This window comes from Achroia grisella, unplaced genomic scaffold (genome assembly GCF_030625045.1).
Source record: "Achroia grisella isolate CSIRO2021 unplaced genomic scaffold, CSIRO_AGI_Agris_v1 utg2786, whole genome shotgun sequence".
Taxonomy (NCBI): domain Eukaryota; kingdom Metazoa; phylum Arthropoda; class Insecta; order Lepidoptera; family Pyralidae; genus Achroia; species Achroia grisella.
This window is the reverse complement of record NW_026712766.1, coordinates 1,773,694-1,796,542: the sequence shown is the minus strand read 5'-3', so window position 1 is coordinate 1,796,542 and position 22,849 is coordinate 1,773,694. Positions and strand designations below refer to the sequence as shown.

The following is a 22,849-nucleotide window of genomic DNA, read 5'->3' as shown; positions in this document are numbered from 1 at the left end:
TGGATCGTAGTCATGGTAAATTACATGGGAGAAAGCAATTTCCTGCGATGTCAATGACGGTGTTAAACACCATTGGATGTAATTCTTGTAACGGAATTTTTTGGGTATCATTTAATGGGCGATCTGAACGATTATTCCAGAATATTATAGAACTGTCGATCTTACCCGTCTTTGCAAAAGTGCAATTAACGTAGTGAGTTTATTGTCGCAGGATATTATAGAACTGTCGATCTTACCCGGCTTTGCAAAAGTGCAATTAACGTAGTGAGTTTATTGTCCCAAGATATTATAGAACTGTGGATCTTACCCGTCTTTGCAAAAGTGCAATTAACGTAGTGAGTTTATTGTCGCAGGATATTATAGAACTGTCGACCTTACCCGGCTTTGTATGAGTTTAATTATTGTACTGAGTTTATTGTCCCAGGATATTATAGAACTGTCGATATTACCCGTCTTTGCAAAAGTGCAATTAACGTAGTGAGTTTATTGTCGCAGGATATTATAGAACTGTCGATCTTACCCGTCTTTGCAAAAGTGCAATTAACGTAGTGAGTTTATTGTCGCAGGATATTATAGAACTGTCGATCTTACCCGGCTTTGCATGAGTGTAGTTATTGTAGTGAGTTTATTGTCGCAGGATATTATAGAACTGTCGATCTTACCCGGCTTTGCAAAAGTGCAATTAACGTATAAAATATTATAGTTTTATTAATAATAACGTAGTGAGTTTAATATAAATATAGAACTGTCGATCTTACTATGAAAAAATTAACGTTTTTATTGTCGCAGGATATTATAGAACTGTCGATCTTATAAAAAATTAACGTAGTGATGTCGCAATATAAAACTGTCGATCTTAGCCGTAAAATGCAATTAACGCAGTGAGTTTATTGAAAAAACTTTTTTAAACTAAATAAAAAAATTGCAGTTTTATTAATAATAAAAATTTAATATAAATAAAGTTCACAAGTAGCTAACTTAGTAAATATTTTAGTTTAGTTTTTATTAGATTTTTACAGTAATAAAAACCTTCCTCTTGAATCACTATATCTATTGCTAAAAACTGTAGAAAAATCTGTTCCCTCCTCAAAAAGCAACAAACAGACAGACACTATAACAGTTATAATATTAGTATTGAAATATTATTCACAATTTTTTAAATATTTTTTTATTTATTACAAATTGTTGACATTTATACCCACACCACTAATTTATACACCACGAAACATTTTATATATATATACTTTTTTTATATAGTTTAAAAAAATTTTTGAGTGTTCAGAAAATCTACAAACTTTTACTATCTAGTAAATACAGTATCCGTTAGACTAGATCTAGACATTATTGATAAAGTTACGACTTCATAGTTAAGCTGCTTACACAATAGGATATTATTATTTAATATTGTGACTACAAAGTTTTTTGTTTGGGTATAATAAAAAAGAATCATTCAGAATAGATTAGAAAATAATTTATTCAAATAAACTTAATTTAAGCACTTTTGAATACTCAATAATTTTTTTTTTTAAACCTACCGCTTATTCGGAAAGCTGTCTCATCACAAGAAGAATAAGCAAGAAACTTGTGTGTTGCTCTTTTAAACAATCCTTGTAAGTTCACATTTTACAAATCGAAACGTGTGAATACAAACTACCAACCAGCACTAATTTATTTAGGCTCAAATATAAAAACACAAATAGACAAAAAGTCACAGTCAACATACTCAATAATAAATATACTCAACATATATATATATATCAACATACTCAATAATAAGAAATACACGACTTTAATCGCAGTTAAAACTGTCTATTGTAGACATAGTGGTGAATATTATATGTAGTTGAAATGATTAAAATTAACTGAAATTATTATGTTCTTTTCTTCTACGTTGCACTATAAAAACTGCACAGAAAGCGAGTTTAATGCCATACGGTATTCTCTAGCAGCTAACCTTTAGATAGAACTGGAAAGTGTTGTAGGACAACAATCTTGGCAAAATTATACTATGTTTACGTAGCACAAAATAGAGTCCCTTCTGCTGTTTGTTCGCTTAGATCTTTTAAACTACGCAACGGATTTTAATGCTGTTTTTAGTAATAGATAGAGTGATTCAAGAGGAACGTTTCTATGTGTTAGACTATAAAAATATCTTTCGTATTATAAATTTTGTATATATAAACCTTCCTCTTGAATCACTCTATGTATCAAAATATACCGCTTCAAAATCCGTTGCGTATAGTTTTAAAGATTTAATCTGTAAGCATACATAGGGACAGACAGCGACAGCGACTTTATTTTATATTATGTAATGGTTTGTAATTTTGCATTAATAGTTCAGTTGAATAATATTGAAACGTTTCGACCTGTCATATTGTTATGATAATGATTACGCTATATAAGCTATATAGTTAGCTAATTATTATAATTGCTATGATAATTATAATACTCAATATAACTTCAATGTGAAATATCACAATATCACTTAAAAGCATATGTTATTTACATGACGGCCTCGGTGGTCTAGCGGTGTAGTACCGCTTCTGATGGTCGCGGGTTCGATTCCTCGCACAGTACAAATATTTGTATTCATGAGTATGTTTGTTTATTGCTTGTGTTTTCATATGTATATTAATAATGATATGTTATATTATTGGCTCAAATATCTGTAAGTGTGGTGAGTACCTTATATTAAATAAATAATAAATAATAATTACGTATGTCTTTACTAAAAATGAATTTAAGTATTTCAGCTATATAATACCCATAACATAAGCTATGCTTTGTTTGTGACTAGATGGCGCTGTGTAAATTGTCCAGGGTATTTATTATATTTAATCGCCGTGTGAATGTAATTTATGATATTTATTTATTTTCATCACACAATATTCATACATTTTGCAGTTGCCAATAATATATCTATATATAGGTAAAATAATCGGTAACATATTTTTTAAGTTATTATGTACATTACAAACAAACAAAAAATCAAATATTTTACTGTTCATAATATAAGTCGTATCATATCTTAAAGTACCTTAAACGTTTATACTTTCTCCTTATAAGAAAGAATTGTTACCCAGCCCTATCGGCATTGCTATTTACTTAACCCAACCTGTAATCTAGACTAAATCTAGGCTGCGGTCTAGACCTAGCCCTAGGCTACAACTGTCTACCTTGCATCTCTTTAAACTAACACTGTGATATAGCTGCTATGTTTGTTTTACAAAAGAATGAAGTTAAAAATACTTAATATAAAATCAAAGTAAAAAGTATTTATATCAGATAAATTTTTATAAAATGGAATGGTGCACCTGTCTGCGATGACGGTATACGCTGGCGGGGCACCAGTGGAGGATGATAAGATGAACATGAGGTCAGAATCAATAAATCAGGACAAATTCAACAAAAATTTATCACAACTTCCGAACCGCGTGGTCAGGTCAGGTCAATCTGATATGGTACATAGCTAGCAAAGGGTCAGTCCCTATTTCTAACAACCCCCTATATAAGATTACTGATGGCTTATATTTAATAAGCCATCAGTAACCTTATATGAGGTTACTAGTGGCCCATATTCTACCTTATAGACTAACATACTAATAAAAAAAAAAATATTAATATAAATTGTCTGTGTGGTCACGGCACTGACGACGGTTATCTGCCACGGTAAACGCCGATACACCACCACTATGCAACTCGTATTTCTTTTACAGTAGGTGTTCCCTATCGTACACTACTTGGCCACTCATAAAAGAAAAGAAAAAAAATATAAAAAGGAATTTTCTAAAAGGCTAGAATTCGAAGCTCGAGTTTTGCACCAAGATCAGTCTCACAATTTTTTGTAACATCTTTAGTGTTCAAATCAAATGAGAAATCATTTATAAATGTATGTCATTTTAGCCTTGCCAAAAAACTTGACGTTTATAGGCAGGTCAAGTTTTTTGTATTAATATTTTTTCCCTACTGTCAAGTTCATCAAATCAAATGAGAAATCATTTAATAATGTATTATATGAGATTTTAGCCTTGGTAAATACTTGCCGTTTATAGGCAGGTCAAGTTTTTTCTATTAATATTTTTTCCCTACTGTCAAGTTCTTGTACACAGATTAATTTAAGTATGTAATATTCAGTCATTATCAAATTAGAATCTATACATATAAATTAAATTGGAGTGTCTGTTTGTAATATAAAAATAATCGTTTTACTACATGCATATGAATATAAATACGGTACATACACCAAAATAATATTTTTTACAAATTTTTCTGTCTGTATGTCTATTTGTTCCGGCTAATCTCTAAACTGGCTGGGCTGATGTAACAAGGAGTAACTTAGGCTACTTTTATTTTAGAAAAATAAAGTTATTTTCCACGCGGAGGAAGTCGCGGGAACAGTTTAGTATAAAATAAAAATTGATTTGTATGTTCTAAAGAATATTGCTAATATTTTCTTCAAGTCACAAAATGGAATCTAACATCTGTGAACTTCACGGGAATGGAACCAGTACTCAAAGAGCTTTGACTACTGAACCGAAGAGTGCTTTAATGTACTAAGGTCGTTAAACCACGAGTGACCTGAGACAGGTGGTTCCTTAGTTTTTCCGTTACATACATACATACATAAAAACGTAACCCCCGTCTTGTACCAACCCTTACGCTATCAGCTGTTATTTATAAACAGTCGGAACAGAAACTATTGACTCTTAACACTAAGGTAATAAGACTCGGAATAGACTGTGAAAATTGTTTCCTAGCAATTACAATTTGGTTTTTTGTTTGTCCGTTTGTAATATAATTATAAGGAAGTGTCAATGATTGTTCTATTCCTTACTTTTTGTTTAATTAACGACCTCAGAGGTCTAGCTGTTTAGCACACTACCTTGCAATAGTCAATAGTTCGATTCCCAGATAATACAAACATTTGTAATAGGTTTTCTCACGAGACTATAACATGGAGTTCTACAAAAAGGCTATATTAAGGTTTCTTAAGGGTCGGCAACGCGCACGTAACCTGGCGTCTCAGGCGTCCATAGGTAACCATTTATAATCAGATGTACCAGATATACCATGTAACAAATGAAAAAAAACACAACCGGAGAAATACAACCCCAGATTCTTCAAGTTTATGGTGAATAGATATCTTCTGGGTGAGTGCGCTACATCCTAGGTCTTGCCATCATTTACCATCAGATGAGGTAAGACCAAGCGCAATCCCATTATTAATAAAAAAAAAAAACTTTTTTCTGTAATCTATGGTAGTACTATTATTCAGTAAGATTGAATACTGTATCATGTAGGAAAAAAAAAATTTTCTTTGAGATCTATGGTAGTATTGACCGAGATGAGTCATCTACGTCTACATGAAGTAGGGTTAGTGTGAAAGGAAGCGGTTGTGGTCATCACACCTGCCTCATTGTGCACAGATTGCTGTCTCTATTTGACCACATTTACACCATCACAGTTTCCTGTGTATACTAAAACAATAATAACCCAAAACAATCCATAGCGCCATCTAGTCCCAAGTTACGCGAGATCATGTTTTATTTTTATAAATCACACAGCGCCATCTAGTCCAAAGGTAAGAAATGTATTTTTTTTATACACTATGTTGGCAATCAATAATACGGCTCATCTGATTGTGAACAGTTACCATAGATACTAGATAACTGATATAAATACTTATATAGTTTTCTTTGTAAATACATACATAATATTTATAGGAAACAGGCAGACTGATACAAATACTCATACTCATGAATACAAATATTTGCATCATGGTAGGAATCGAACCCGCGACTAAGCGACGGTTAATAAATATCAGTTTGTATCAAATTATGTTATCAAACTAATACATCATAATCTTAACAAAAAAACCTCTAAGAAACTCAAAATAAAAATAAATGACGGAATATTATTAATATTACGTAACAAACGTGAAAAAATTAAAAAAAAACCTCCTGCTCCTTTTTTGAAGTCGGTTAAAAAGTGATTTTTGTTTATTATAACTTTTACTCGTTAACTAAATGTGTCATAAAATCACATCATACTTGAGATGTAAAACGGACATATCCTATTTTTATAGCGGTCACTGACGTTATACCATATTTATATGAGGACGAAATCGCGGGTATAAACTAGTTACAATATAATAATAAACGAAATCGAAGTTCAATATTGGATTTTCTAGTTTCAAAGATAAAATAGTCCAGCGCAATTTGATTAGTGATGTAGTCATATTTATCGATAGTAATAATTCAATGTCGATAAATAAACATCAAATTTAGAATGAAAATATTTTTATTTCATGAAATTCAACATACAACATTACTAACATATCTTTACTATGAAATTATCACATCTGATGCTATACACTATTACCAATATAGACGAGTATTCTCTATTACTAACATTACTCTCCCACTAGCCCACTACTGGCCTGGCATCAGGCAGGCCAGTAATTGTTATTCTAAGTACATACAGTAAATGTAACTTAACAATATCAAAACTCAAAAGTAATTTACCAAATGCAGAATATCGTAAATAAATCGGAAAAAATTAAGTTGCATTGAAAATGGTCGTTATTTTATCCGTAATATAGTATTTTATATATTATATTATTTATAAAATAATATAAAAAAATGAAATTGATAATTATATAACTACTATTTAGTTTCTTGAATGTATAAATTTGAATAGTTATATAACTTGATTATAAATGATTAAGAATAAGTATATATTATTCCCGAATAGGTATGTAAAAATATCATTTAATACATAAAACATTCATGTTCGATATTGTATTAATTTTGTCAATTATTACTGTATACTATTTTTACTGCCATTTAAACAAACTTTAATAACACAATTCAATTAATATTTAAATTTATATTATCGATAAATTGAGCAAAAAGCAACTAAGTATACAACACTACTCCAAACCGCACAATTAGCGGTTTGTTTACAATTTCCAACCATTACGATGTGCCACCGGCCGCAGCCGGCAGCTACCGATTGATCTATTGAACCTAACGAATCATCACACGAAGCCAATAGTTTATCGATACTTTTTTGAATTACGAATAATATTCTATCGATACATTTCGATAATTGTAAATAGATTATTGGTAGCACTAATTTTGCCAAACACCATTTTAATTTTGTGGTAACAATGTATGGAACTAAAAACTCGAAAAAGTTTTTTTTTATGTAAGATAGGAGAAGTACGAAGTACTCTGTAATTTCACAGCCTAATCTCATCCTTTAACCGAAACATTTTGTATTCATACTACGATGGGGGCAATCTAGCATACGGCCCATCTGATGGTAAACGGTTACCGTAGCCTATGGACACCTGAAACATCTTATAAAGCAAGTTCCTTGGCGTCAGAAATAGATATGCAGTTGACTTAAAAGTTCACCTACATTTATAAGATTAGTATTCTGTATGTATATATATTTATATTCTGTATGTGTGTATATATATGTGTATGTATGTATTGTGAATTAGAACTACAAAATCTACCTACACTTAGTCCAGTACTCCGTATAAATTCAAATTCAAAATATCTTTATTCATGTAGGTCTATTACACTCTTATGATATGTCAAATCTACCGTCAGTTCGGAATGATTTCGAGATGAGAAGAACTGACAAGAAACTCAGCTCGTATTTTTTTCAAATAAATGTTGTACATGTTTACAATAATACATAGCGGTTTAGAACATAGTTCTTTACAGACAAACCTACAGTACAATATTTATACTAGATCATAAAATATAAAAACAATATAGCTATCTATAAATAAACAATCGGCCGTCTGCGCACTCATCGTAACGTCTTCGGGCGGATGTACCACCATGACCGTTCGACCGTTCCAAATTCAAAACGGAGCCGTTTCCGGCGTGACGTCACCGGGCGGCCATTTTGTCTGCGCTCGCGCGGCCATTGTGCCTGGGAAATGGGAGCAAGCGGAATGGATTTCCCTCAGGATGTACGTTTGTCACGATTTTATATATATATATAGAGTGATAGTAATATTTCTTTCTAACTCGATATTATTTCGAGTTAATTATCTACACTACTATTATAAAGAGGTTGTTTTTGATGTTCGGTGAAATATCCGGTACTAAAAATTTTTTGAAAAACGCCTTTTTAAAAATTCTTATAGTGTTGTATAGCTTATTTATCGAGGAAGGCTAAAACATCACGCTACGACCAATAGGAGCGGAGCTGCAATGAAAAATGTTCCAAAAACGGGGAAAATGTGAAACAGACGAATTTGCGTATTTTATGATAATTTTATAATATATTTAAACTTGCTTTTTATATTCGGAAGTAGGTAATAAAATACATACAATATAATTATACTAGGTCATATATGAACTAACACCATTAGTTAGTAAGTTAGTCTGTAGTGTTTTTAGTAAGTTCTATTTAATCAAATATTACTTAGTTTAAGTCAAAATTAAAGAATTCTTTGGGTATCTTTAAATTATTTCTGAATGACTCTCCGATGATGAAAACACCGATAACAAACCAAATTGATTAGGAAGACGACGGTAGACTCGCCCTGAGCCTCGTTTAATACAAATACACTAAGTGAAATATGGGCATTTCCCATGGTTAGTTCCCCATGAGTCGTAAAATAATTATTAATAATATAATAAATGAGATATATGAATACAATAATTAATAAATGAGATTGATATCAATATAAAATACAAATAATTACAGGCTTTAAACTTTTTAGATAGTCAATTAATTTTGTTCCTTTGCCTCACACATTTTTTTAAATCTGATTTAGAATTACACTAGAATTTGCCCGCGACTTCGCTCGCGTTAATTTATCTCCTTAGGGGTGGAATTTATCAATTCTTTCTATGGGGATGCCTACGTCATAGTAGCTTTATGCATGCAAAGTCTCAGCCCGATCGGTTTAAAATTGACAGTTTCATACAAACTTTCATCCCCTATTTTATCCCCTTGGGGGTAGAATTAATCAAAATCCTTTCTTAGCGAATGCCTACGTCATAATATCTACCTGCATGCCAAATTTCAGACCGATCCGTCTAGTGGGTTGGGCTGTGCATTGATAGATCACTATTTCAGTCACCTTTGAGTTATATATATTTAGATTACAATATTATTGTAGAATTTCTTAAGAGAATATTACGGCTATACGATCTTGTCTCTATGCCTTTTTACTTGTCAATAAAATATAACATCACTTACAATATCAGAGACGATTGCATAATCGTTTTGACGGAAAAATATCCAATTAAATTAACGGCCGACTCAATGACATCTCTGAATAACAAATCGATTATTGTTACAAACTCATCATAACCTAAAAATCGATTAAAACAGAAATAAAATTGTCGAGGTTAGGCCAAGTGCACACTGACGAAGGTTGTTCAAATTGTCAACGCTGCATTTTTTGTTATACTATTGAAATTTTTAACTCAACGAATTTTATATACAATTTACAAGGAGTTTAGATTACTACTTTATTAACTAGCTACCCATCGCGGTTTCACACGAGTTTACATGTAAACCATCCTCTTGAATCACTCTATCTATTACTAAAATCTGCATTAAAATCTGTTGCGTAGTTTAAAAGATATAAGCGAACAGATAGCAGAAGCGACTTCATTTTGTACTATGTAAAGATAAACTAGGAACCTACTATAATTGCAAAGAAATTATGGGAAGTAACCATAGCCACCATGGTGGCAATCAACCATACGACCCATCTGATGGCAAACGGTTACTGTCACCTATGGAATGAAATGCACTGCATTGAAAGCACTACGGGTGTCACCGACCCTTAACTACAAATATTGAAATGTCATTGGAATTAAAAAAAAGGTTAGGTTAGGTCGCAAAATTTTTTTCATACTATATCTACTTATTTTATATATAGTGGCAATCAACCATACGACCCATTTGATGGTAAACGGTTACTGTAACCTATAGGCACTGAACATACCAGGGTTGCCACCGACCCTTAAATATCAATATTAAAATGTCAAATAAATAAAAGTCGTCAATTTTTTTTCATAAGAACCTACTCCTGACGATAACGAAAACAACAAAAAAAGAATTTGCGAAATCGATTTAGCCGTTCACGCGTGATGGCGTGACCAAGGGAAATCAAGGGATTCAGTTTTCTATAGTGTAAAGTTCACTTTGAAACTAGTCGCTGTAAGTGTCCGTAATTTGATTAATCCACTTTATGATTTTTCATAACAATACATTTTGTCAGGGCATTGTTGCGCAATAGACCTAAGGTCGAGCGGCCTCGCACAACAAAAACTAACGTTAGCCAATCGACCTCCGCTGTTTTTTGTGTCTGGGATGTGCACGATGGCCATTTTTTACCCACAATTAGGATATTTGGGGTCACTTGCTTGATCTGGAGTAGGGCACTCTGGCCGTGACTGTAATCGGAAGAATGCTAAGAAATTAAAGAAGAAATCTTCAGATTCTTCTAAGAATTTAATAATAATCAAACGTTTTGAGACTAGACTGTACAATATTTTCTGCGTGATCTATGTTTATTTTATCTAATTTTACTGCGTGCAGGCTTCCTGCTGTTTCCGTTCAGGTTAGACTACAATATTGTCAATGCGATCTGCTTTTGTTGAGTCTATTTCTACCTCAAGCAGAATTCCAGCTGTTCCTGTTTTATAGAATAGAATAGAATAGAAAATCATTTATTCAAATAAACTTAATTTAAGCACTTTTGAATAGTCATAACAATTTGTTTTTTATCTACCACTCGTTCGGAAAGCTGTCTCATCACAAGAAGAACGAGCAAGAAACTTGTGTGTTGCTCTTTTAAATAATCCTTGTAAGTTTACATTTACAAGTCGAAACGTGTGAATACAAACTACCAACAAGCACTAATTTTTGGGTCAAATATAAATATGCAATAAGATTAAATCAGTCGTAGTGATAAGAGCAGACCAGTCCCTACAAGTAGCACTCGTTCACGAGTATGACGGATGAGCCAGCCATCACTGCGCTCGACCATATTTTAGGGAGCCCATTGACCCGGCCCACCACGCCGCCACATGTCTGGACATTTTAGTGAGCATGACTACTCATTCCACACGACCACGTCACAGCTACAAAAATTACTATATGGTAGTTACAGTATTCGCACTTTACATAAGGATGCATGCGGCAATCAATACAAAAGCCGCTACGCTATCATATATCAAGAAAGCAGTATGAAAATTAAAATTATAACGTTGTCCGCAAATAAACTTATTCTTGCTATATATTGCTATCATCTATAAATTCATCTATCTTATAATAGGCTTTTTTACATAACATTTGTTTAATATAAGATTTGAATTGCCTCTCTGTAAGATTTAGCGTAGACTCTGGCAGTTTATTATAGAATCTTAATCTTATTCCTCAGGAATAGGGGATCTTATTTTGGATTATCTGGAAGACTACCACATAATCTGTTGTCCAGTCTGATGGATTGTGGTGACCATTCTTTGCTCATAAATAACAATTTAAGTACGGTCACGATTTTCCAATTGTCGTTTATAGTCAAATATCGGTCACCACATTCCATCAGGCCGGACAACAGATAGATAGATATTTGGCACTACAACGACTTAAAAAATGAAAAACCCATTAGATATATGGAATGTAAACTCAAGCTTGCTACCTTTACTTTCAAAATCGTAGAAGAAAAGTTGTACATAAGAAATAATAAGGATTCTGACGTGATACTCCAATAACGGTTGGAGAGCACGCGTCAAATAGCACAGATGCCGTAAGCGTTTCACCAGCAGACAAGCGGTCCAGTTCGTCCACGGAACACTGGTTTGGGAGCAGTCATTGTGCGAATCAAACAGTCCTGGCATGCTCCAGTGAAGCATGCGCCACGTGGAGGCACTCGACCAGTCCCTATGTGTGGTCATGGTACCGTCGAAGACTTGTCTCCGCTTGGGTAGCCAACGCCTTCGGTTTGCCGAATGTGTGACTGACGAGCGTGTCTTGCAACCTATTATCTGAATATCTGTTAGGGGTTAACCATGCATTACGTCATGATTTAAAGGAGGGATGGAGGGTGGAGGGGATAGGGAAAGTGTGACGTTGTATATTTGAGGTCGGAAGTGTTACAAAGTTTGTGTAAAAATCATGAAATCTTGGACCCGTAATAAATCACTATTAAAATGGGATCAAATGTGCCATAAGACACCTTCTTATATCACATTTGGTCCCATTTTAATAGTAGGATTACTAAAATTATTGAAACGTTACACAGATAATAATTATTGAAATTTTTATAACGAAATTTATAGTTGCTTTCCAGTGACATGCAAACGAATTTACGCCAGTCGATACTATATACTTAGGCTCTAGAACCGAAAATTCCATTCCAACCAAAATAAAAATAAAATGTAAATAAAGTATGTCTATACAAATATTTATTTTTCTGACTGATTCACTAGTAATAGAAACACCGATAGAAAACCAATCACAAAATCAATATAACCAGCGAAATCTGGGCATCAAGTGTTACATTTACTATGACGTCTAGATTTGATGATGTGATTAGTATCTCTATCCATTCCAAGATAATAGTCATGATTATATTTATTATTATACTTATGTATTTTAAAATAGTTGGAGCTAAGTTTCTTGTCAGTTCTGATCTTTCCGTAGACAATAGACCTAAAGATATTTTGATTTGATGAACATATTTATAGGCCGGATAAAAATAGCGTGAAGATATGTGAAAGGTCAAGTTCGGATGAGTCAATAGAATCGAACGAGTCATGGTCTGGTAGTATCGGATGCGAGCCACTGGTTCAGCAGCGGTGACGTGGTGTCATGCATCGTGACTGCGTATGAATGAGTGATGGAAAAAATCATTCACCCGCTCATTCAGCTGATCGGCGTGTCAACATTCAGCTGAATTGGAATGGAATTGAGTTTACTAGAGGTAGACTGTAAAAAGTCGTCTGCGTTGCTACTAGAGGCTTAACTATTTCAGCCGCCAAACAGCTTGCTTTCTAAGCTGTGTTTCGGCTGATGAAGCAGTAAAACAGGATAAGGGGGATTCGATCTTAGTCCTCTTATATGATGTCAAGATCTCTGTTGGAAACTCCAACAAAAATAATTATTAAAACCTCATTAATAAATTTATTTCATAATTTTTAAGCAATTTTTGTTTTTTTAATGGTTTCAACGATCACATCCATGCTTGTCATTTTTGCTTGCCATTTTTGTGTATCTCGACAAGGTGTCGAGATACACAAAAATTTGGTCAGAAAGATTTGGTGGAGAAATTTTAATTGACGTTGCCCAAAAGCGGATTTGCCTGTTATTGTTAACAAATCGTTGTATCTTTACATTTCAGATGATCAAACCCATCTAATTTTATTACTCCAATGATATATTTACTCGGTAATCATTGTCAGTAGCGCTCGGTGGTTTAGAAAGTGCTACCGAGTTCACATTGTGTTTTTTGTCATATTTTTTTTTTCGATCGACAAAAAGCGAACGAAAGGTGCCGCCGCCGTCGGAGCTGCGAGTGTTGATACTCTGTTATCAATAATTTGGACAGCTATTATATTTAACTTGTATTTAAATGCGATATCGAATAGATCAAATGTATTAGTTTTGATAAAATTGCAATGGCATATGCTGGTGGTCACTCTATTCTACCGAATTTGAATTTAAGAATGAATCTGTATTGTTGTAAACATGTACTACCTTAATTGAAAATAACACGAGTTGAGACAGTACTCCGAACTGTGGACTGATGACCCCATTACCAGCAATGTGCCATGTCAGGTTGACCTCCACGCGGTTCCCCCTGCAAACTATCGTGATAAATTCCTGGTGAATTAATCACGATGGGCTAACTAACCTGACCTCATGCTCATCTTTTCATCCCCCACTGGTGCCTCGCCAGCGTAAACCGTTAGCGCAGGCGGGTGCACCATTTGACATATCACAAGAATCTGTAATAGATCTACTTGAATAAAGAGGTTTTAATTTGTGTCAGGCGTTCATAGGCTACGGTAACCATTTACCATCAGATGGGCCGTATGCTTGATTACCACCATCGTAGTATAAAAAAAATTATTTGATTTGATATACATACATAAGTAAATTGCCTCGGATTCGAATTTTCTAAATCAATGCTATTCATTGTATATGAAATTTGGTATTTTTTTTTACTTGTCGACATTAAGACATTACTGTGGTTGAGCATTGTTGATCATATATGTATATATGTATGTATATGTAGGAATATCGCGAGTGATACTTGAAGAATAGTCTTTTAATATTAAATTACTTATTTAACTATTACAGTCGTCGTATTCACCTTATGTCTTTCCGTCCTTACGTCTTTAAATGTAACGGTTAAACCTCGTCGATTAATAGTTAACATATTCTTAAAATAAACATTTAACCAAATACAAATATGTGAACCTTTCGTACAATTATTACGTTTTGATAATTACTTATTAATAATTTATATTAAAAAGGAAATAAAGAATCATAATATAAGTATTATACACATAGACAAATGTTCGCCAAAGCTTACATAAGTGAAAACGTAATGCTTTATCTAATCTGAAGTGTGGGAAGAATCGCGCTGGGTCTAGGTTAAGCTGGCATTGTTACCACGTTCCCACTACCATACCGGAGGCATTATAATCAGGAATTAGTTATCATTACCCGAACACGCCGGCTTCAAACAATGAGAGAACATACTTGATTTGTTCATTAACGTTATAATGTGTCCTTAAGAGGAGTGTGTCCACGAAAATTACCACGTACGCATCATTACATAGTATAAAATAAATTTTTTGTCTCCGTCTGTCGGTCTGTTTGTTCCGGCTAATCTGTTTTAGAAAATATTCATTCCGTCTTTGTGTAACGTACTTGATTTATTCATGTTATAATGTGTCGCTGTCGCTGTCTGTCCGTCCCTGTGTATGATTAAATCTTTAAAACTACGCAACGGATTTTGAAGCCTCAAAAAAACCTTTTAATAATCTAGAGTCATTCTAGAGGAAGGTTTGTATGTATAATACATGTACACCCGGGCGAAGCCGGGGCAAGTAGTTAGTTATTCCATATTCGTTCTCTCTAATATTGTCTACTCAGCCGTTTTTACAGCTAAATCTACACGTAAATCCGATTTACACTGCTTACTCTATTCTAACAGTAAATATAAAAGTATTTTTTCATAATTCTGTTTGACTATAATAATAAAAATCTCAGGCCATTTTAACCGCTTATGAAGGTCAATTTGTTTTTTTTTTACAAATTTTTCCCTACCGTCCAGTTCAGTTTTCAATATACATCAAAGACTTTGGGATAAAAGATAGCCTATAGACGACTCTACCTTCATATTTCAGATACTTTCATTCCTAAAACGGTAGCAGATAGACACACTTTCGTTTTTACTATAAATTCGGGTGTATTTTCTTTTGTTATCTAAAGCACTAGCAGGTTCGTGCCAGATTTGGCTGGACAGAGAGAGAAACACGGACGATGAAGGTGAGTGTTGAAAAGTGAGAATAATGTCGACAGGCGAGGGGGGGCCCTAAAATCTAAATCTACACCCAGATCAAAAAACCCGGGAAATGCTCGGTGTTTACCTCTCTTCCATACGATGGACCCGGAACCCACAGAATGTTAAGAAGTTCGTCTCTATTTTCGGCAAATATGAATCGGTTTTGATATTGCTTCGTAAAATTCTAAATTACATATAATAATAATCTCAGGACAATTCACACAGCATCATCTAGACCCAAGTTAAACTGGCTAAAGCTTGTGTTATGGGTACTAGATAATTGATATAAATGTATAGATATACATTTTTTGTAAATACACAATTCAAACTTTTGAATCGAACCCGCGACCATCGGAAGAAAAGCGGCCTCCTATACAGCTAGACCACCGAGGCCGTCAATTTTAAAATTAAAGCATATTATTAACACCACGAATTATATATATAAACTGTGTTCGTTTCAAACACATTTCAATAATGTAACAAGTATTCAAGTCATTTGCTTCTTTGAAATACTGACAATTTTCAACTGGATTCCTTTAAAAAAACAAAATCCCACCAGTGTATTGGAATTAGCATAAATTACTTTAACGACGCGTATTTCATTTAACATGAAATGTTCATTAAATATGGCGGAAATGGATGATGGACAAGATAACAGTTTATTAGAATTAACAATTGTACTCTAATAAATATACTGTATTCACGACTATTATGATAAATTGGGTAGGCAGTGGTATTATCTAAATATATGTAGCAGACTCGGCCACGCGTTGCTGTGGCTAGGTTCTTGAATAGATTAATATTGCGACTATAAATTGATATGTAAGCTATCCTATCTTTCAAGTTGGATCAAATTGCACACAATGTGCAAATCAAATTTGCAATCGGTTCAGTAGTTTAGGAGTCCATCGCGGACAAACAGCGTGACGTGTAATTTTTATATATAATATGTATATATGTTATGTATGGGGTTATAGTAAAATTGTACTGTATTTTAGGTACCTAATACATCATACTAGGGGGCAAAAGGGGATAAGTATTGTGGACTGATGACCTCAGAGCTCGCAATATACCATGTGAAGTTGACATCCACACGATTCCCCTAGAAACCTGGTGAACTTGTCAAGATACTAACTAACTTGACTTCATGTTCATCTTATCGTCCTCCACTGGTGCCCGTCAGCGCAATCTGATAGCGCTGGCGGAGGTACCAATTCCTTATCGTACATTAAGAAAACTTACATTTCGGTGAGTGTATTGCGTATTTGAGTTTATTATAGTTTTAGACGTATCCAATGCCTCTCAGATTAACTTTGACGGCCTCGATAGTCTAGTGGCCTTACTTCCGATGGTCGCGGGTTCGATTCCTCGCACGGCACAAATATTTGTATTCATGAGTATGATTGTTTGTATCGGTCTGGGTGTTTTCTACGTATAATATGTATGTATTTACAAAAAAGAATCTATGTATTTGTATCAGTTATCTAGTACTCCTAACACAAGCTCTAGCTAGCTTAACTTGTGTCTAGATGGCGCTGTGTGAATTGTCCTGATATTATTATTATTATTATTCTATTCCTCTGAAATAACATTGAAAACAAGTCCATTAAGCAGTTCATAGAAATAAACGCTGATTCCCGTTTTCTGTCAGGTGGGTCGTCAGCATATTTTCCATCCCAATCATAACAAAAGAAATTGAAGAACAAAAAACGTATCCTAAGAACATTTAAAGAACTTTTATGCTTACTTTTTCTTTGCATTTTTCCACCTAACGGCATTTCATTCTATTTAAAATTCTGCAATTATTAACATTATCTTAAACCGCCTAAAAATGCTGTACAACTTCATGAAGGAAGATTAGTTGCTTAAGGGAATGGTGTATCGCTACCGTGACAGATTGCCATAGTGACTGTGGTCTGTATTAATATTTTATTTTATGTCTTATTATTTTCTATATATGTTAGTCCTTAAGACAATCCTGTAAGCAATATTTTAAAGAATACAGAATTTTGACTGTACCATGCTTATACATATTGGTGCTATTAACAGATTTTGTAAAAAGTATTGTTGGTAGTGAGACCAGGAAGAATCGAGACATAAGGGAAAGTACTCGCAGAATGGATTACCCTAACATTATAAAACCAACCCTTAATATTGTGAAGCATGGTGAGGGTTTCCAAGCAGTAAGGCTTTACAACTCTTTGCCCAATAGTTTAAAGAAAATACATAATTGGAAGCTTTTTAGGAGGAGGTTGCGTTGTTTTCTGTCGAAGCAATCATTTTACAGTGTTGATGAATTTCTTAGCAGCAAAAATTGTATAATTTCAAACACAATATAAATTGTTACTGAATAAATAAATATCAAATATCAAAATATAACATGTGCCAAAATTATTCTTGTAAGTATTTTAATTTTCCCACTATGTTCTAGTAGATTTGTAATGCTCAATTTACATTCTGCCCGAGTGGGCAGGGAAGTGAGCATAGAAGTGAGCAGCGCGAGAGTGTAAACACGAGTGGAAACACTTCCCATGCCATTGGCGCTGCCCGGTGCTCCCTCGATTGCCGGTTTTTCGTGCGCGAGTCAAAGGACTGGCAGCGTGTTTTTACATTGATCCCTCTCGCTCAGTTGTCGCCTGGCAATATTTCCGACAGCGCGATTGGCAGGGGAAGCGGCTGAATGTAAACGTAGCATTAAGACTTCTAGATACCGTTACTTTAGTCTAAATCCGCCTTACGATGCCAATATGGACGTTCTCTCTATAGAGAATGTCCAACTCGTATTATTTCGCAACAATATTTTACCTCAAACTCCCTATTTCGTTGCAAGCCGACGGCAAAAAGCATTTACGTAATGAACTTTCGTCAATTCGTCTTGTTTGTGAATGTTTACAAAAAATCCACTGTGTCACCCGACTGATGGTTACACTTGTACTGGTTTTTTTTCGCTAGTTAAATTTCCAATAACGCGGTTACACATTTTAGATATAGTTGCAGTTAGAGGGTTTCGGTGGTTAGTTAGCTGGTAGCTGTTTAACCACATTTGTATGTAACTAACGTTGGTTACATACAAATAAAAACTATTATCTATCTATTTATGAGTATGATTGTTTGTATTGCTCTGACTATTTTCTATATCTCACTAATATTATAAACTCAAAAGTTTTTGAGAATGGATGTATAGTTGTTTATTACTTCAAGCAAAAACAACTGAAGGAATTTTGATGAAACTTTGCAGTAATATAGTTTCTACATTAAAATAATACATAGGCTGGAATTTAAAAATATAACAAATAAATTAGGCAACATATAATGATTATTGTCAAGTAAGTGGGATACAGATGAAGTATCGCGGGTCAACTAGGTTGCAATAATAGAGCTAGGAATACATCTAAATTCTAATCATAGATAATATGAATAAAAAAAAAGTGTCAGGTTATGAGGCATAACCTTATGTCGATTAATTGTGGTATACCTACTACATCATCCCTAATATATAATATAATTAAAATAGGCTTTTTAGTTGCTCTACATCAATAATGAAGATTATGTGTATTTTTATTAAATGCATTAAGAAGCTATTATCCAATAAATAGATAAATACCATTTATAAACAACTAACAGTACCCGCGGTTTCACTCGCATAAAACTTATAGTCTTTGTGTTATTCCGATGTATAAGCTATATTTCCGTAAAGTTTCATCAAAATCCATTTTTACGTTAAACAGTATTTAACAAATCCCATCTATTCATCTATCCATCTGTACTCATAAACTCTCGCGTTTATAATATTAGTGAGATGACCTAACTTAATATCGTCAACGAAACAAACACGTCTACTTAATCTAGATAGACAAAACCTCAAAATAATGATAGGGACAATAACGGGCCATTGTTCCTTAAACAAACACTTATACAAAATTGATGCTACAGACAGCCCCCTCTGTCGGGGCTGCTTTGAATGAAGAAACGGCGGCTCACGTAATCCTGGATTCAAACAACGAAAACAAATCCTCGGAACGGTTATATGCTATTTTGTTAGTAGTCTGGCTCTACACGCACAACGGCCCGAATGTGAGGCTAATTGCGGAGAATGGAGTCTAATATACCATACCATCGTCAACGAAATCCAGATTCAAATTGTTATATGCTATTTTATTACTCTCATAAACGTATCTTTTATTTCTAATGTGGACGGAATTTGCTAACAGAATCTTAATATTCTAATCTAAAACTGACTGAAATTTAATATATTACTACCTACTACACTTTCATACAATTATAGAATCTATAAAACATCTAAATAATTACATTTGATACGAAGTTTTTAAACTCGAAACAAATACTTTCGTCTCGTAACAACAGAATGCAGTACGAACGTTTATAGAATTGAATAAATCATTGTAATTATTGAGAAACAGTATCAAATAGTTGGCAATAAACTGCAATCGATACCTGCTGAGTAACAAGATTTTCAAAGTAAATATTATAAAAGATTGTACAATCAAAGCAAAATCATTTTTATTGGTCTCCTAGACTCTACTTCACTTAGAAATGTATTCATTCTACACTCTATTTATATATGTTAAATAAAGTACCGTATTACATACTTAGATTTAATAATAACTTATTTATTGTAACTTTCATTTATTATCTATTACAATTATAAATGTAATAGATTATAAATAATACTTACAATTTACAAAGTTTAAAGAAATAAAAGTTACAATTACTAAGTAATTGTAACTTATATTTCTTTAAACTTTATTGTAACGAATAAAGTTTAAATTAGATGTCGATATACAAACGATCAATTACGATAACAATAAACGCTTATATTGCGAAAAATTATTGAAAATATTAATATATAAGATACTAAATTATTTTAAATCATTTTTTAATGCCTGAATCATAAGTAGAATTTATGTACCTACATCACGTGCCTGCGTTAAATTTGACTAATTTCCCATCTATACAAATTAAACATCGCCGGAAACTTTAATTTGAGTAATGATGTAAGTTTTAACATCCAATACAATATAAATTAAATTGTATACACCTCTGTGTCGATTGCTAATCTTGTTTTTATATATATAGTAGCTGTATCCGTGGTTACACTCGCGTGAAATATAGCCTGTGTTATTCTGATGTATGAGCTATTTTATTGTAAAGTTTTAACAAAATCGTTTCGTTAGATTTTCTGTAAGGTTTACAAACATCCGTCCATCAATACTCACAAACTTTCGCGTTTATATTAGTAATAAGATTAATCTAAGTAACTATAAATCATTACAACATTGTATCAAATATTTCCCCAATTGGTAAGCCACTGAAAAAAACGTGAAACCAGCATACCTCAAACGGTAAAGTGGAGTAGCAGCTATCACGTAACACCTCGCTGTTGCCAATAGAAAAACAGAGTAATACTTTCTATTCGGCAAAATGTGCACTGGAAATTATCTTCCACTAACACTGACAACACTTCACTATTTTTATGTTCTTCAACAGCGCGCCGCTAGATACGTCCGGACGCGGTGGCGGCGTATGTTCAAATGCGACTGAGTGGAACAAGACCGTCGCACGCGCACCGCCTCGCAACCTAACACATACACACGTTTATGTAAACGCTATCCTTATATAAAAATCAGGGATGCCAACCGTGCGTGGATATTTTATACTATCTATATATATATCTAATTATGATGTTTGTAGAAAAGAATATCTGCATGATTTTTATGGACTGTGTTCGCAATGACTCTAAAACAGATTATACCATCCAAGATTAGAAGTTAAATAGGTTAGACGTAGCTGTATGTATATGTATTTTATATATTTTTTTAGTATATGATAATGGTGACGTTGGCGGCCCACCAGTGGAGGATGATAGGATGAACGTGAAGTCAGGTCAATAAGCTCCTTGTGACTCATTCACAGGGAATTTATCACGATGGTTTCCAAAGGAAACCGCGTGGAGGTCAACCTGACTTTTTAATGTACCATCATTAATCCACATCACTGACAATTCCCTGCCCCTCATGGAATATTGGTAGAGCTAACTTTGGATGCAGCGGTATCGTATTTAATTTTTTTTTTTTGTTATTTAGTATAGGTACGAAGAGAGATGATAAATGTGGAGATTAGAGTCCATATTACAACAGGTGTGATGGGATTGTCTTCATCACACTTAGCTGGTTTAAGTTGCCATTGTGGTGAGAGATAGACCAGCCTAGACACTGTGTTACCATATCTGTTTCCAGGTGCGCCACGGTGCTCCTCTCACCCAAAGAAACGAAAGAAGATTTAGGGTACATGAATCCCAAAAAAAGACAAAAATAATGTTATCAGAAGAAACTGTGTTTCAGTTGTAGAATGTAGATTAAGTGTATATTATAAGAGGCATGGCAAGATAGTCCTCTGGAATGTCAACGCATGAGTATCACAGGTGTCACATGATAACGTGATGCTGTTGATGTATATAGGCTACGGTTACCAGTTACCAGGTAGATCATCAGCTAGTTTGCCATTCCATAAAAAAACTAGTTCGAATATGAGTATTTTGGTGTTCGTTACGAGAACTTATTCGTGTACAAGTTTGTATGATGTATTGATATTTTTTTTAATTTTGATTACACAAAATCGATGACGATATACAAGATTTTTTTATGTTTAGGTAGGTATAAAACTTGGGCGATTCCCGTTTACAGACTTCACTTTCTCAATATATAATTAATCTTAATTATGTATTTATTGATATATAATAATAATTAATTTTAAAGACAGAACTTAAGTACGGTCATTCAAAGAGGCAACGCTGCCAGTATCTTGCGTACGCTGCCTCGTTGCCACGTTGGATTACAATGTTTTTTTTATGAATGTTTATTAACATTCCTATAAAATATAATAAATGCCTTTAGCTGCTAGTAAACTATTAAAAAAAATACAATTCTAAATTTAAATTTAAGTTATTAATTATTAAATTAAGTCTATTTATTTTTATCATGTACGAGATCAAATAGCCAAATTGAGTTAATAGTTTACGAGATTTATTACTTTTTTTTTATGTACGGGATTAAAAGGTTCTATTGTGATAATGGTATATATATTGTACGGGTCCATATATTGTAAGGTTGGCAACCCTGTACAAAAGCCTTTGCAGTATATAATTTGTGCTAGGGACGGAAAAGCGCGATTACGTTTGAATTTCGTGATTCTGATGACATGTCCCATTTTAATTAAGGCTTTGATTTTAGAGATTTACGTACTTACGTTAATACTGTATACTGG

At 33.5% G+C, this 22,849-nt stretch overlaps 1 protein-coding gene across 1 annotated transcript in view; it reads right to left on the bottom strand.

The window, feature by feature from the left end:
- LOC131843093 (paired box protein Pax-5) overlaps window positions 1–21,102 on the bottom strand; it is a 130,574-nt gene extending 109,472 nt beyond the window's left edge. The window contains exon 1 of the mRNA XM_059191687.1: window positions 20,921–21,102. The gene's annotated coding sequence lies outside the window, so the exon portion shown is untranslated. The remainder of the gene's footprint in view (window positions 1–20,920) is intronic.
- Window positions 21,103–22,849: the final 1,747 nt, after the last annotated feature.